The sequence below is a fragment of the Eriocheir sinensis genome, chromosome 50 (genome assembly GCF_024679095.1).
Source record: "Eriocheir sinensis breed Jianghai 21 chromosome 50, ASM2467909v1, whole genome shotgun sequence".
Taxonomy (NCBI): domain Eukaryota; kingdom Metazoa; phylum Arthropoda; class Malacostraca; order Decapoda; family Varunidae; genus Eriocheir; species Eriocheir sinensis.
The window spans coordinates 3,246,780-3,260,400 of NC_066558.1; the positions used below are offsets into that span (position 1 = coordinate 3,246,780).

General features: G+C 36.8%; 1 protein-coding gene across 1 annotated transcript in view; it reads right to left on the reverse strand.

Moving 5' to 3' along the window:
• LOC126982028 (uncharacterized) overlaps positions 1 to 13,332 on the reverse strand; it is a 140,277-nt gene extending 126,945 nt beyond the window's left edge. The window contains exons 1-2 of the mRNA XM_050833747.1: positions 13,288 to 13,332; positions 9,293 to 9,928 (exon numbers count right to left, since the gene is read on the reverse strand). The gene's annotated coding sequence lies outside the window, so the exon portion shown is untranslated. The remainder of the gene's footprint in view (positions 1 to 9,292; positions 9,929 to 13,287) is intronic.
• Positions 13,333 to 13,621: the final 289 nt, after the last annotated feature.

The window sequence follows — 13,621 nt, forward strand, 5'->3', positions numbered from 1 at the left end:
TGTGTTTTTCTTTCTTTCTTTCTTTCTTTCTTTCTTTCTTTCTACTCTCTCTCTCTCTCTCTCTCTCTCTCTCTCTCTCTCTCTCTCTCTCTCTCTCTCTCTCTCTCTCTCTCTCTCTCTCTCTCTCTCTCTCTCTCTCTCTCTCTCTCTCTCTCTCTCTCTCTCTCTCTCTCCCAAAGACTAAACGGTTACTCTCCCTTCCTCTCCCTTTCCTTTCTTTACCTCCCTCCCTCCCTCTCTCCCTCCCTCCCTCCTTTCCTCCATCTACACAGACAACATATTAATCACTCCCTTTCCTCCTCTCTCTCTATCTCTATCTCTCTTTCTCTCCATAGCTATCAAACCATATGCTCTCCCTCCCTCCCTCTCCCTCCTTCTCCCTCCCTCTTTCCCTCCCTTTCTCTCCCTTCCTCCACTTAGCGTTTCTGACATCAACAACAACAACAACAACAACAACAACAATAACAACAAGAGTATGTATTATTAATGGTTTTCTCCTTCTTCTTCTCTTTATTTATTTGCTTATTTTATTCTTCTTTTATTTATTTTCTCTTTTATTTCTCGTTTTCATTTCTTTTTTTTTCTTTTTCTTATTTTCTTTATCATCAACGTTTTGTCTCATTTCCTTTTTTTCCCTTTATTTTTTCTTTTATTCCCATTTTCAGTGATTTTTTCTTCTTTTCCTTTTTCTTTCCCTTTCCTTTCATCATCAGTATTTTCCCTCTTCCTCCTTTCTTTCCTTTTTTTCCCTTTTCCTCATTTCCTTATTCCATTTTCATATTGGTGTGATTATTTCTACTACTACTACTACTACTACTACTACTACTACTACTACTAAATATTTTCTTTTTATTTTATATGTATTTTCTTTTTCATTTCCTTTTTTTTCTTTATTTCCCTTCGTTTACTTTTTTTTTTTATTTCGACAACTTTTCTTTCTTATCTTTTTCTTTTTTATTCTTTCTTTTGTTCTTTCGTTTTCTTTCTTCGTCTTTTTTCCTTCTTTCTTTTTTTCTTTCTCTAATGTTTTCTTTTTCTTTTCACGTAAAGAGAGAGAGAGAGAGAGAGAGAGAGAGAGAGAGAACTACTACTATTACTACTACTACTACTACTACCACCACCACCACCACCACCACTACTACTACTACTACTACTACTACTACTACGATAATGGGGGCAGATGATTAAGTAAGTTTCGTATCGTAGAAAGGAAAGTCTTGTCCATGAATATATTTTTTGAGCCTGGGAAAAAAAATCGCTTCTGGAAAAATGGAAATATATATCGTGAAAGGGAAATGATTTATAATGGCCTTGTGATAGTAGTAGTAGTAGTAGTAGTAGTAGTAGTAGTAGTAGTGGTGGTAGTAGTAGAGGTAGAAGGGAAGAGAAGGAGGAGGAGGAGGACGAGAAGAAGTGAAGGAAGGAAGAGAATGAGAAGGAGGAAGAAAGAGAGGAAAAGAGAGAGATATATGAGGAAGGAAGAGAAGAAAGAGAGATAGAGAGAAAAGAATGGATAGAGGAAGAGAGGAAGAAGAAAGAGAAGGAGAGGAAAGAAGGAGTGAAGGAAGGAAGAGAACGAGAAGAAGGAGGAAGAAACGGAGGAATAGAGAGAGATATGTGAGGAAGGAAGAGAAGAAAGAGAGATAGAAAGAAAAGAATGGATAGAGGAATAGAGGAAGAAGGAAGAAAAGGAGAGGAAAGAAGGAGTGAAGGAAGGAAGAGAACGAGAAGAAGGAGGAAGAAACGGAGGAATAGAGAGAGATATGTGAGGAAGGAAGAGAAGAAAGAGAGATAGAGAGAAAAGAATGGATAGAGGAAGAGAGGAAGAAGAAAGAGAAGGAGAGGAAGAGAGAGAGATAGAAAGAAAAGAATGGAGAGAGAGAAAGGAAGAGGAGGAGAGAAGGAAGAAAGAAAGAAAAGAAAGAAAGAAAGAAAGTAGAATTAATGTTATAAGAATTTTGACTCATCATCACCACCACCACTACTACTACTACTACTACTACTACTACTACTACTACTACTACTACTACTACTACTACTACTACTACTACTCTCTCTCTCTCTCTCTCTCTCTCTCTCTCTCTCTCTCTCTCTCTCTCTCTCTCTCTCTCTCTCTCTCTCTCTCTCATTTATCTTTTCTTCCTTCTATTGTTTTTGTTTTTCTTTGATTATTGTTTTCATTTTCTTTTTTTTTTACTTGTAGAAAAAAAAACACTGAAAAAATCTTACTTCTTTTTCTTCTCTTCTTTGTTTTCTTATTTTTTCCTTCTTTTCTTTATTTTCCTTTTTTTTCCTTCGTTTCCATATTTTCTTCTTTTCATCTTTCTTTTCTTGTAATTCGTTCTTTTCTACGTTTTCTTTCTCCTCCTTTCCTTCCTCCTTTTCCTTACTCCTTTTCTAATTCTTTTTTTTTTACTTTTTCTTCCTCCTCCTCCTCCTCCTCCTCCTCCTCCTCTTCTCCTCTTTTTCTTCTTTAGTTTCTTTTCTTCCTCCACATTATTCTCATTATTCTTCCCTTCCTCCTCCATTTCCTCTTCTAATTTCCTCCTCCTCCTCCTTCTTCACTTCTTATGTTTCTTCTTCATCCTCTTCCTCCTCCTCCTCTTTCTTAATATCCTTCCTCTTCTCCAGTTTCTCATCTTTCACATCAGCTTCCTCCTCCTCCTCCTCTTTCTCCTCTTCTTCCTCTTGCTCTTCGTCCATTCCCAGAGGAGGAGGAGGAGGAGGAGGAGGAGGAGGAGAAGATCTTGTCAGGAGGTTCACAGACAGCCGATCCTCTTTGCGTGGCATCGAACTCCGCAAAGCATAGGATCCAACACCATTGCTCTGCCTGTTTGTGGGTTCAGAGTACACCTGTGGTTGGGGAAGAAGGGAAGAAGAGGAGAGGGAGGAGGAGGAGGAGGAGGGGAAGGGGATGGCAGGAAGGAAGGATTAGAAGGAAGGAAAGAGGTAAGAAAGAGAGAAGGGGAGAGAGCGAAAGAAGGAAGGAAGTAAGAGAAGGAGGAGGTGAAGGAAGTAGGAAGGAAGAGAAAGAAGGAATAGAGATAGGAAGGAAGAAAGACAGAGAGGTGAGAAAACGATAGAATGAAGGAAGAGAGGAGAGATAGAAGGAAGGAAGGAAGGAAGAAAGAAAAAGAGGTAGAAAGGAAGGAAGGAAAGAAGATAGAAAAGAAAGGATTGAAGAGAAAGAGAGAAGGGAAGAAAAAAGGAAGGAAGGAAGGAAGGAAGGAACGAAGATAGGAAAGAAAGAAGGAAAGAAGAGAAAGAGAGAAAGGAAGAAACAAGGAAAGGAAGGAAGGAAGGAAGGAAGGAAAGAAGAAAGGAAGGAATAGAAAGACAGGAAAGGAAGAAAGAAAGAAAGGAAGGAAGGAAGGAAGAAAGAAAGAATAAGAAGAAGGAAGAATATGAGAGAGAGAAAGAAAGAAAGAGATGTCAATAAATTAGGAAAGACAGGTATGATGAGAGAGAGAGAGAGAGAGTACTTTCCCCTTCTTTTTCTCTCTCCCAACACGCCATTCTTGTTCTTTATTAATTTATTAACTTTAATCATGAATATTACCCCTTTACCTCCTCCTCCTCCTCCTCCTCCTCCTCCTCTTCCTCCTCCTCCATTACTCTCTCTTTCCTTTCTCTCTTCATAATTTTTTCTTACTTTTTTTTCCTTTTTTCCTTTTTTTTTGTGTTATTTATTTTCCTCTTCTTTTCCTCCTTTTTTTTCTTCTGTTTTGCTTTTCTCTTTATTTTTTTGTCTTGTTTTTCTTTTCTTCATCATCCATATTCTTCTTCTTCTTCTTCTTCTTCTTCTTCTTCTTCTTCTTCTTCTCCTCCTCCTCCTCACCTCTTCATCATCTTCCTCTCCATCACCTTCTCTTTCCCTTCCTCTTTTTTTTCTTCCTTTCTTTATGTCTTTATTTCCTTCTCTTCCTCTTCCTTTCTTCTCTTCTGCTTCTTTATTCCTCTTTCTCTTATTTTTTGTTTTTTTTCTCTTACTTTTGGTATATTTTATCTTTTTTTCATTCCCTTCCCTTCCCTTCCCTTCCCTTCCCTTCCCTTCCTTCCTTCCTTACCTTCCTTCCTTACCTTCCTTCCTTCCTTACCTTCCTTCCTTACCTTCCTTCCTTCCTTACATTCCTTCCTTCCTTACCTTCCTTCCTTCCTTACCTTCCTTACCTTCCTTCCTTCCTTCCTTCCTTCCCTTCCTTCCGTACCTTCCTTCCTTCCTTCCTTCCTTCCTTTCCTTCCTTTCCTTCCTTCCTTCCTTCCTTCCTTCTTTCCTTCTTTCCTTCCTTCCTTCCCTTCCTTTCCCTTTCCATTCCTTCCTTTCCCTCCCCTTTTATCCTCTACTTCTTTCTTCCAATATATTAATTCTTTTCTTATATTATTTTTCTTGTCATATTTTCATTTATTTTTATTTTCTCGTTTATTTTTGGTGGGTGGAGGAGTGGTTTCATCTGTACAAGGTTCGATTCGCTCTCAGCTGTGAAGGATTAATTTGAACCCCCTAGCTCTTATGTTTTTCCTTTTTTTCTTTTTTTTCGAATTTTCTTTCTTCAATATTTTTTTTTGTTTTTTTCGAATTTTCTTTCTTCAATATTTTTTCCTTTTCTTTTTCTAGTTTTTCTTTCTTCAATATTTTTCTTCCTTTTCTTTTTTGATATGTATTTTCTTCTCTCATTTTCTCATGTGTTTTCTTTCTTTTCCTCTTCGTTTTCTTTTCTTTTTTCCTCGACAACTTTTTCTTTCATTCTTCTTTCTTTCATTTTCTTTTTTTTTGTCTTTTTTTGTCTTTCTCTCAAGTGTTTTTCTCTGTACATAAACGAGAGAGAGAGAGAGAGAGAGAGAGAGAGAGAGACTAAACGAAAAATGTATCTTTAATGCACAGTTGCTACCTCTCTCTCTCTCTCTCTCTCTCTCTCTCTCTCTCTCTCTCTCTCTCTCTCTCTCTCTCTCTCTCTCTCTCTCTCTCTCTCTCTCTCTCTCTCTCTCTCTCTCTCTCTCTCTCTCTCTCTCTCTCTCTCTCTCTCTCTCTCTCTCTCTCTCCCTTCCCTTAATATCACTTATGGTTAAATTCCTACAAAATCATTTCCCTTTTAATATCTTTTTGTAATTATTTAAACAACGAATATACTACCGAACCACTTATGTAGAGTGTGGCCTTCCCTTCCCTTCCCTTCCCTTCCCTTCCCTTCCTTTCACTTGCCTTCCCTTCCCTTCCCTTCCCTTCTCTTCTCTTCTCTTCACTTCCTTCCTTCCTTCCTTCCTTCCTTTCTTCCTTCCTTCTTCCTTTCTTCCTTTATTCCTTCCTTGGTCCTTCCTTCCTTCCTTCCCTTCCCTTCCTTCTTCCCTTCCCTTCCCTTCTCTTGCCTTCCTTTCCCTTCCTTCCCTTCCTTCCTTCCTTCCTTCCTTCCTTCCCTCCTCTCTACCTTCCGTCTTTCCCTTCCTTCCTTCCTTCCTTCCTTCCTTCCTTCTTGCCTTCCTTCCCTTCCCTCCCTCTCCTCCCTTCCTTCCTTCCTTCCTTCCTTCCTTCCTTCCTTCTCTTCCTTTCCTTCCTTCCTTCCCTTCCTTCCTTCCCTTCCTTCCTTCCTTTTCTATTCCTTCTCTTCTCTTTTTCCTTCCTTCCTTCCTTCCTTCCTTTGTTCCTTCCTTCCTTCCTTCTCTTCTCTTCTCTTCTCTTCTCTTCCTTCCTTCCCTTCCTTCCTTCCTTCCTTCCTTCTCTTTTTCTTCCTTCCTTCCTTCCTTCCTTTTTTCCTTCCTTTTGTTAATTCCTTCTCTTCCTTCCTTCCTTCTTTCATTTCCATTTCGTTTTTTTTTTGGTATATTTTTTCTTCCTTTTCTTTTTTTTCATTTTCTTTTTATTTCATCATTTCTGTTTTTTTATCATTATTTTTCCTTTTCTTTTTACATTATTTCTTTTCTAATTTTCCTTCATTTTCTTTTTCTTTTTCAATTTCTCTTCCTTTTTTTCATCCTTTCTTCATTTTCCTTTATTTTCTCTTCATTTTCTTTTATTTTCTCTTCATTTTCCTTCATTTTCTCTTCATTTTCCTTCATTTTCTCTTCATTTTCTTTTATTTTCTCTTCATTTTCCTTCATTTTCTCTTCATTTTCTTTTATTTTCTCTTCATTTTCCTTCATTTTCTCTTCATTTTCCTTCATCTTCTCTTCATTTTCTCTTCTTTTCTTTTTCTCTTCCTTTTTTTCTTGTTCATTATCTTTCTTTTTTTTCTTTTTCTTTGCGTATTAAAAATCTTCTGCTTTTTCTGATAGTTCTTTTCATTTTTTTTACGTTTTTTTGTTAATTTTCTCTTCATTTTTCTTTCATTTCCATTTTCTTTTTTATTTCATCATTGTTTTTTTTCATTATTTTCTTTTTTTTTTACATTATTTCTTTTTTTGAGGAAAGTAAATAGAGAAAGTTTGTTATCTTAAAGAGAGAGAGAGAGAGAGAGAGAGAGAGAGAGAGAGAGAGAGAGAGTTAGTTGGTATCTCAGTTAAACTGCCTCTCTCTCTCTCTCTCTCTCTCTCTCAATAAATAACTTCAAACGTTTTCGAAATTGAAACGAAGGAAAAAAAGAAAAAAGAGGAGAAAAAGAGGAAGAGGAACAAAGGAAAAGAGAAAAAGAGGAAGAGGAGGAAAAAAGAGGAAGAGAAGAATAGAAGAGAAGAAGTGTTTGATGAAGAGATGAGATGTGAAGAGTAAACAAGAGGAGGAAGAAGAGGAAGAAGAAGAAGAAGAAGAAAAAGAAGAAGAAGAAGAACAAGAACAAGAAGAACAAGAAGAAGAACAAGAACAAGAGGAGGAAGAAGAGGAAGAAGAAGAAGAAGAAGAGGAGGAGGAAGAAGAAGAAGAAGAAGAAGAAGAAGACGAAGAAGAAGAAAAAGAAGAAGAAGAAGAAAAAGAAGAAGAAGAAGAAGATAAAAAAGAAAAAGAACAAGAAGAAGAAGAAGAAGAAGAAGAAGAAGAAGAAGAAGAGGAGGAGAGAGAGGTGAAGAATATGAGGGGAGAGAGAGAGAAAGAATGAGAGAGAGAACGAGAAGTATATAAACGAAATAAAGAGGAGAAAGAAGAGGAAGAAGAAGAAGGAGAGAATAAAGGAGAATAAGAACAAGAAACGAGAATAAAGAGAAGAATAAAAGATAAAGAGAGAGACAGACAAGAAGACAAACAGAGAAGAGGAAGGAAGACAACGAAGAGAGGAAGAAAAGAAAGGAAACGAAAACAAGAAAAAACAAATCGTGAAACCAGAAAAGCAAACAAAGAAACAAACAAACAAACGGTGGTGGCGGAGTGGTCAGCATGTGGACTTGACAAACCCCAGCACCGAGGTTCGAATCCCACTGAAACACGGCGACAATTTCCAAGCATCGCCGAGTGTCTGAACTTCTGAAGGTTATCCACATGCTGTCCGGGCCTTCAATATACCCAAACTTCAGCGGCTCAGGTCAAGAGGATCACCTGGGGGGAGGATAGACCAGGCAAGGAGTCACATACCACGGCACTCACTATAAAGAAAATCCGACCGCTCCAGTATCGGTATGGGTCCGTCCAAGGGGTCCCTCAAGACAGCCTACCGGGGATACTGACGGAACATAAAGAAAACAAAAAACAAGAAAAGAAAACAAGATGAAGCGAAGTAAAGCAGATAACCACAGCCCAAGCAAGACAAACAAGACAGGGAGGGAAGACAAAACAAGACAGATCAAAACAAAACAGAACAACCACACATAACATCACAGGAGGAGGAGGAGGAGGAGGAGGAGGAGGAGGCCATATTGCAGAGTTCGGGCAAGACAATTCAAACACAACATCTGGTTCCGCCGAGGGAGCTGAATCCTGCTTGTGGTGGGATTGGAACCCCTTCGTGTGGCATCCAGTCCCATTAGGCGCTCTCTCTCTGTGTCTCTGCCCCTCTCTCTCTCTCTCTCTCTCTCTCTCTCTCTCTCTCTCTCTCTCTCTCTCTCTCTCTCTCATACTAAAAAGGTGTTGGATTCTGTGTTTTATAGAATGAGAGAGAGAGAGAGAGAGAGAGAGAGAGAGAGAGAGAGATTCACACACACAAACACACAAACTAAAACAAACAAAAACAAGAAGAAAACGAGAATGCCATAAGAAGACAATGGAGGAAAAGAGAAGAAAGGAAGAAAAAAGAAACACAAAGAAGAAAAAGAGAAGAAAGATCAAGAAAAAAAGCAAAGAAGAAAAAGGGAAGAAAGGTCAACAAAGAAGAAAAAACACGAAAAGCGAAGAAAGATGAAGAAAGAAGAAAAGAAGACAAAGGAAGAAAAGAGAAGAAGAAAGAAAAGAAGACAAAAGAAGAAAAGAGAAGCAGAAAGGTGGAGAAGGAAGAAAAGAAGACAAAGGAGGAAAAGAAGAGACAACAGGCGAAGAAAAGAAGAAAAAGGAGAAAAGAAAGATTAAGAAAGAAAAAAAGGAAAGGGGAAAAGGAAAGAAAAATCACTGTAAAAGAAAAAAAAACAGGAAAATAGAAGAAAGATGAAGAAAGTAGAAGAAAAGAAGACAAACAAGGAAAAGAAAAGAAAGAAGAAAAGAAGAAAAGAAGAGAACACAAGAGAAGACAGGCGAAGAAGGAAGAAAAAGACAGAAGAAAACAGAAGAGAGATGAAGAAAGAAGAAGAAAAGAAGACAAAGGAGAAAAACTGACTAACGGGCATTTAACTTTCACATTTATCAAGGCTGAGAATTTTGTGTCCCGGTTTCAGTGTCTTTGGAAGTTACGTCATCTATTAGCTCTCTCTCTCTCTCTCTCTCTCTCTCTCTCTCTCTCTCTCTCTCTCTCTCTCTCTCTCTCTCTCTCTCTCTCTCTCTCTCTGTAATTCCTTTTTTTTGCTGTTATTTCACTTATTTTCTCTTCTTCTACTCTTCTTATTTTTTTTGTTCATTGTTTCATTTATTTTTTCTTTCATTCTTAATTTTTTTATATTATCTTTCTCTTATCTTTACCTTTCTTTCTGTACTTCCTTCCTTCTCTTTTTCTTTATTTTTTCTCTTTTTTTTGGTCTGTTTCTTATCTTCTGTCATTCTTCCTTCTCTCTCTCTCTCTCTCTCTCTCTCTCTCTCTCTCTCTCTCTCTCTCTCTCTCTCTCTCTCTCTCTCTCTCTCTCTCTCTCTCTCTCTCTCTCCTTCCTTTTTCTTTTCGTATATGTTTTTTTCCTTTTCTTTTTCTAATTCCTAAAAAAAAATCCGAAAAAAACAAGAAGAAAATTAAGAAAACAACACAAAACAGACCATCATCTTTGTCTCAGGTAACAACAGACAGACTCAAATTCTTACCTGTGGAGCAATTAGGAGTCTGGTGGGGGGGGGGGGGGGGCCTTAGATGTTGTTGTTGTTGTTGTTGTTGTTGTTGTTGTTGGAGGTGGGAGATGATAATTGTCAAGTGATTCGATTTTCTTAGTTTTTTCCTTTCTTTTTCTTTTTTCTATTGTCAGTGTTGCCACCTCTTGTGTTTTTCTTCTTTTTCTTTTCCTTTCTCTGCCTTTTCCTTTTCTTTGTTGTTTTTGTTTTCTGTTCTTTGTTTTCCTTCTATTTTTTCTCCCTTATTTTTATTATTTCCTCTTTTCTTTTGTTAGTTCTTTATTTTCTTTTCAATTGATTTTCTTTTTCTCATATTTTTCTCTTCATTGTTTTTATCCTGGTTTTACATAATTCTCATTGTTTTAATTCTATTGTTTTATTATTTTTCTTTATATTATATCACTTTTTTTTCTTCTCCCAAACGTTTCCTTTTCTCATTTCTATTTACCCTCAACGTTTTCTTCTTTTCAATGTTTGTTTGTTAGTTTGTTTGTTTCTTTCTTCAGTACTATATTTTTGTCTTTATTCCTTCTCCTCCTTTTCGTTTTCTTCTGTCTCTATCTCTCTATCTCTCTATCACTCTCTTTCCTTCATCGTCTCAAAATAACAAAACTAAAAACAAAAAAAAGAGAAAAAAGAAGAGAAATTAGTCCTGGTTATCTATCTATTTCTCCTCCTCTTTCACTTCCTCTTCTTCACTTTGCTCTTCCTCCTTTATCTTCTTCTCTCTCTCTTCTTCACTCTCTCCTTAAACGTCCCAAAAACAAAGGAACCAAAAACGAAAAGAAGAGAAAAAAGAAGAGAAATGAATGTTTTTTTTATTTATTTCTTCCTCTTCCTCTTTCTCTTCCTCTTCTTCACTTTTTCCTTCCTTCTTTATCTTCTTCTTTTCTCTCTCTTCTTCACTCTCTCCTTAAACGTCCCAAAAACAATGAAACGAAAAACGAAAAGAAGAGAAAAAAGAAGAGAAATGAATGTTTTTTTATTTATTTCTTCCTCTTCCTCTTTCTCTTCCTCTTTTCCACTTTGTCCACTTCTTTTCTTTTATGCTTGCTTGTCTTTTCCTTGTTTTTCCTTTTTTTCCTTTTCCTCTTCCTGTTGTTAGTCTTCGCTTCTGTCTTTTCTTTTTCCTTTCTCTTTCATTCCTTTCTTCTTTTCTTATCTTTTCCCGTTTCTTTCCTTCCTTTTCCTTCCTCTTCTTCGCTGCTGTCTTTTCCCCTTTTTCTTTACTTATCCTTTTTTGTTTTCTTATCTTTTCATTTTCCTTTCTTTTTCCTTCCTTTCCTCTTTTCTTCTGTCTTTTTCCCGTTTCTTTCCTTCCTTTTCCTTCCTCTTCTTCGCTCCTGTCTCTCCCCTTTTCTTTACTTATATTTTTTTTGTTTTCTCGTCTTTTCCTTTCCTTCTTTTCTTTTGTCTTTTCCCGTTTCTTTCCTTCCTTTTCCTTCCTCTTCTTCGCTCCTATCTTTTCCCCCTTTTCTTTTTCTTCCTTTTTTGTCTTCTTGTATACCCTCCTCTACCTTCTTCTCTCTCTCTCTCTCTCTACTTCTCTCTTTCGTTAATCGTCCCAAAAAAATACCGAAACAAGGAACGAAAAGATGAGAAAAAAAAGAGAAATATATCCTTGTTATTTTCCTCTACTTTATCGGTCACAGGCTCATAAATTTTCGCTCACTTTCTCCCGTTAATGAATTGTTCGTCCTGTCTCTAATTAAGTTTCTTATTATTGTTATCGTTGTTATTGATGTTATTCCTGTCTTCTCTTTGTGGTTGTGTCTGTGTGTGTGTGTGTGTGTGTGTGTGTGGGTAGGTGTGTGTGTGTGTGTGTGTGTGTGTGTGTGTGTGTGTGTGTGGGAGGGTAGGTGTGTGGGTGTGAGTGTGTGTATCTCTCTCTCTCTCTCTCTCTCTCTCTCTCTCTCTCTCTTCTTTTTTGTTATTTTGTGTTTAGAGAGAGAGAGAGAGAGAGAGAGAGAGAGAGAGAGACAGACAGAAAGAAAAAAAAGGAAAATATAAAAAAATAATAAAACAGAAATAGACAGAGAAATGGAAATAGATAGACAGGAAATTACACACACACACACACACACACACACACACACACACACACACACAGACAGAAAGATAAAGATAAACAAAACATATAAGATAAAATAAAAAACACACACGAAAAACACACACACAAATACATACACACACGTACACACATACATACATACATACATACAAACAGACAGACAGACAGACAGACAGACAGGCACAGAGGGTCAAAATTGCAGGGAAAAAGAATGTAATAAAATCCTTGAGAGCAATTTCCATTTTTTGAGGACCGCGAGCAGACGGGAATCAACATTTTGCTTCACTGTCTCGAATGAAGCCCAAACGAACCCAAATGAAGCTTCGAAACACTCCGCCATGGCTTCAGACGCCCAAATGAAGCTCTTGAGGAAGGTTAAGGAGGTCAGTTTTGCTATTTTTCGTTTTTTTTTGGGGGGGGTAAGTTTGTGATGAGAAAATTAGGTGATTGATTTTTTTTTGTGTTTTGTTTTGGTGTTTTTTTCTCGTTTTTTTTTGTTTTGTTTGTGAAAAGAAAATTAGAAAGTGGAAAATATTTGTTCTTTTTTTGCATTTTTTTACTTTTTTTTGTGTGTTTTGGTTTGTCATGGAAAAATTAGGTGATTGGTTTTCTTGTGTGTGTTTTGTTTTGGTGTTTTTTTCTCGTTTTTTTTTGTTTGTAAAAAGAAAATTAGAAAATGGAATATGTTTGTATAGTTTTTTACATTTTTTTACTTATTCTCTTTTTGTTTTTGTTTTAGTTTGTTATGGAAAAAATAGTTGATTGGTTTTCTTTTTTTTCGTTTTTTTTAAGAAAATTAAGAAAACGGGAAATGATTTGTGTTTTATTTTTCGCTTTTCTTTTTCTTTTTTTTTTGTTAACGAAGAAAAAAAAGAAATTATGAACACTGTTTTTTTGCGTGTGTTCGTAAATGAACTTGTACCACGCACACACACATACACACACACACAGAGACACACACACACACACACACACACACACACACACACACACACACACACACACACACACACACACACACACACACACACACACACACAGACAATACTACCAATCAACGAATCACACACACAAACACACACACAAACAAACACAGAATCTGAAACAAACATACAAACGCACACACAAATTAAAACACGTGAAAATAAAAGGAAAATTCACTTAGGAAAATTTTCACTTCGTCTTTACTGTCTTTTTTTCCATATTCAGAAATTTTCATCTTGTCCATTTTTCCTTTTTCTTTACACCTTTTTCCTCTTTTCCTCTTGTCTTCGCTCTTGTACTTTTCCCTTTTCTTTTCCTCTCTTTTCCTTTCTTCCTGTTTTCTTTACTTCGCTTGTCTTTTCCTTTTTCCTTCCTTTTCCTTTCCTTTCCTTTCCTTTCCTTATATTTTCCCTTTGGTTCTTGTCCTTTTCTCTTCTCTTTTTCCTTAGTTTTTCTTTCCTTTTCCTGTTCCTTTTCCTGTTTTTTCTTCCCTCTTGTCTTTTCCCTTTCTTGTTTTCATTTTCATTTTCTTTTTCTTCCTTACTTTTGTCTGTTGGTATTTTCCTGTTTTTCTTCTCCTTTCTTCCTGTTCTTTGCCTCGTTTCTGTCCCTTCTTTTCCTTCCTTCCTTTTCCTTTCCTTTTTCTTTTCCTTGTCCTTTCCTTTCTTTTCTTTTTCTTGTCTTTTCTTTACTCTTTTTCTCCTTGTTTTCTTTTCGCTTCCGTTTCAAAATAATCCGAAAAAAAATCAACGAAACAAAAAAAAAAAAGTTCACCCAAAGTTTTTTTTTCGGAAGTTTCAAGAAAATTTTTGAGTTTCGCCTGAAATTGAAAAAAACAAATTAAAAGAAAAAAAAGGAAAAAGAAAACAATGCACTGACGAGAGAGAGAGAGAGAGAGAGAGAGAGAGAGACGAACGTGAGAGAGAGCGAACGGCGGGAGCGACACTCTCTCTACGACGACTGACGCTACACTGACTCTCTCTCTCTCTCTCTCTCTCTCTCCACGAGCGCAGAAGGTATCAGAACCGAGAGAGAGAGAGAGAGAGAGAGAGAGAGAGAGAGAGAGGGGGAGAGACAGACAGAGAAGAAGAGGGAAGGAAGGAGGGATAGATAGATAGATAGATAGATAGATAGATAGAGAAAGGAAGGAGAATAAATAAACGGAGAGAAAAGATGAAAGGAGGAAGAAGGAAGGAGAAGAAAAAAGAGGAAAAAGAAGAAAAAAATAAATAACTGATTAAAATGGAAGA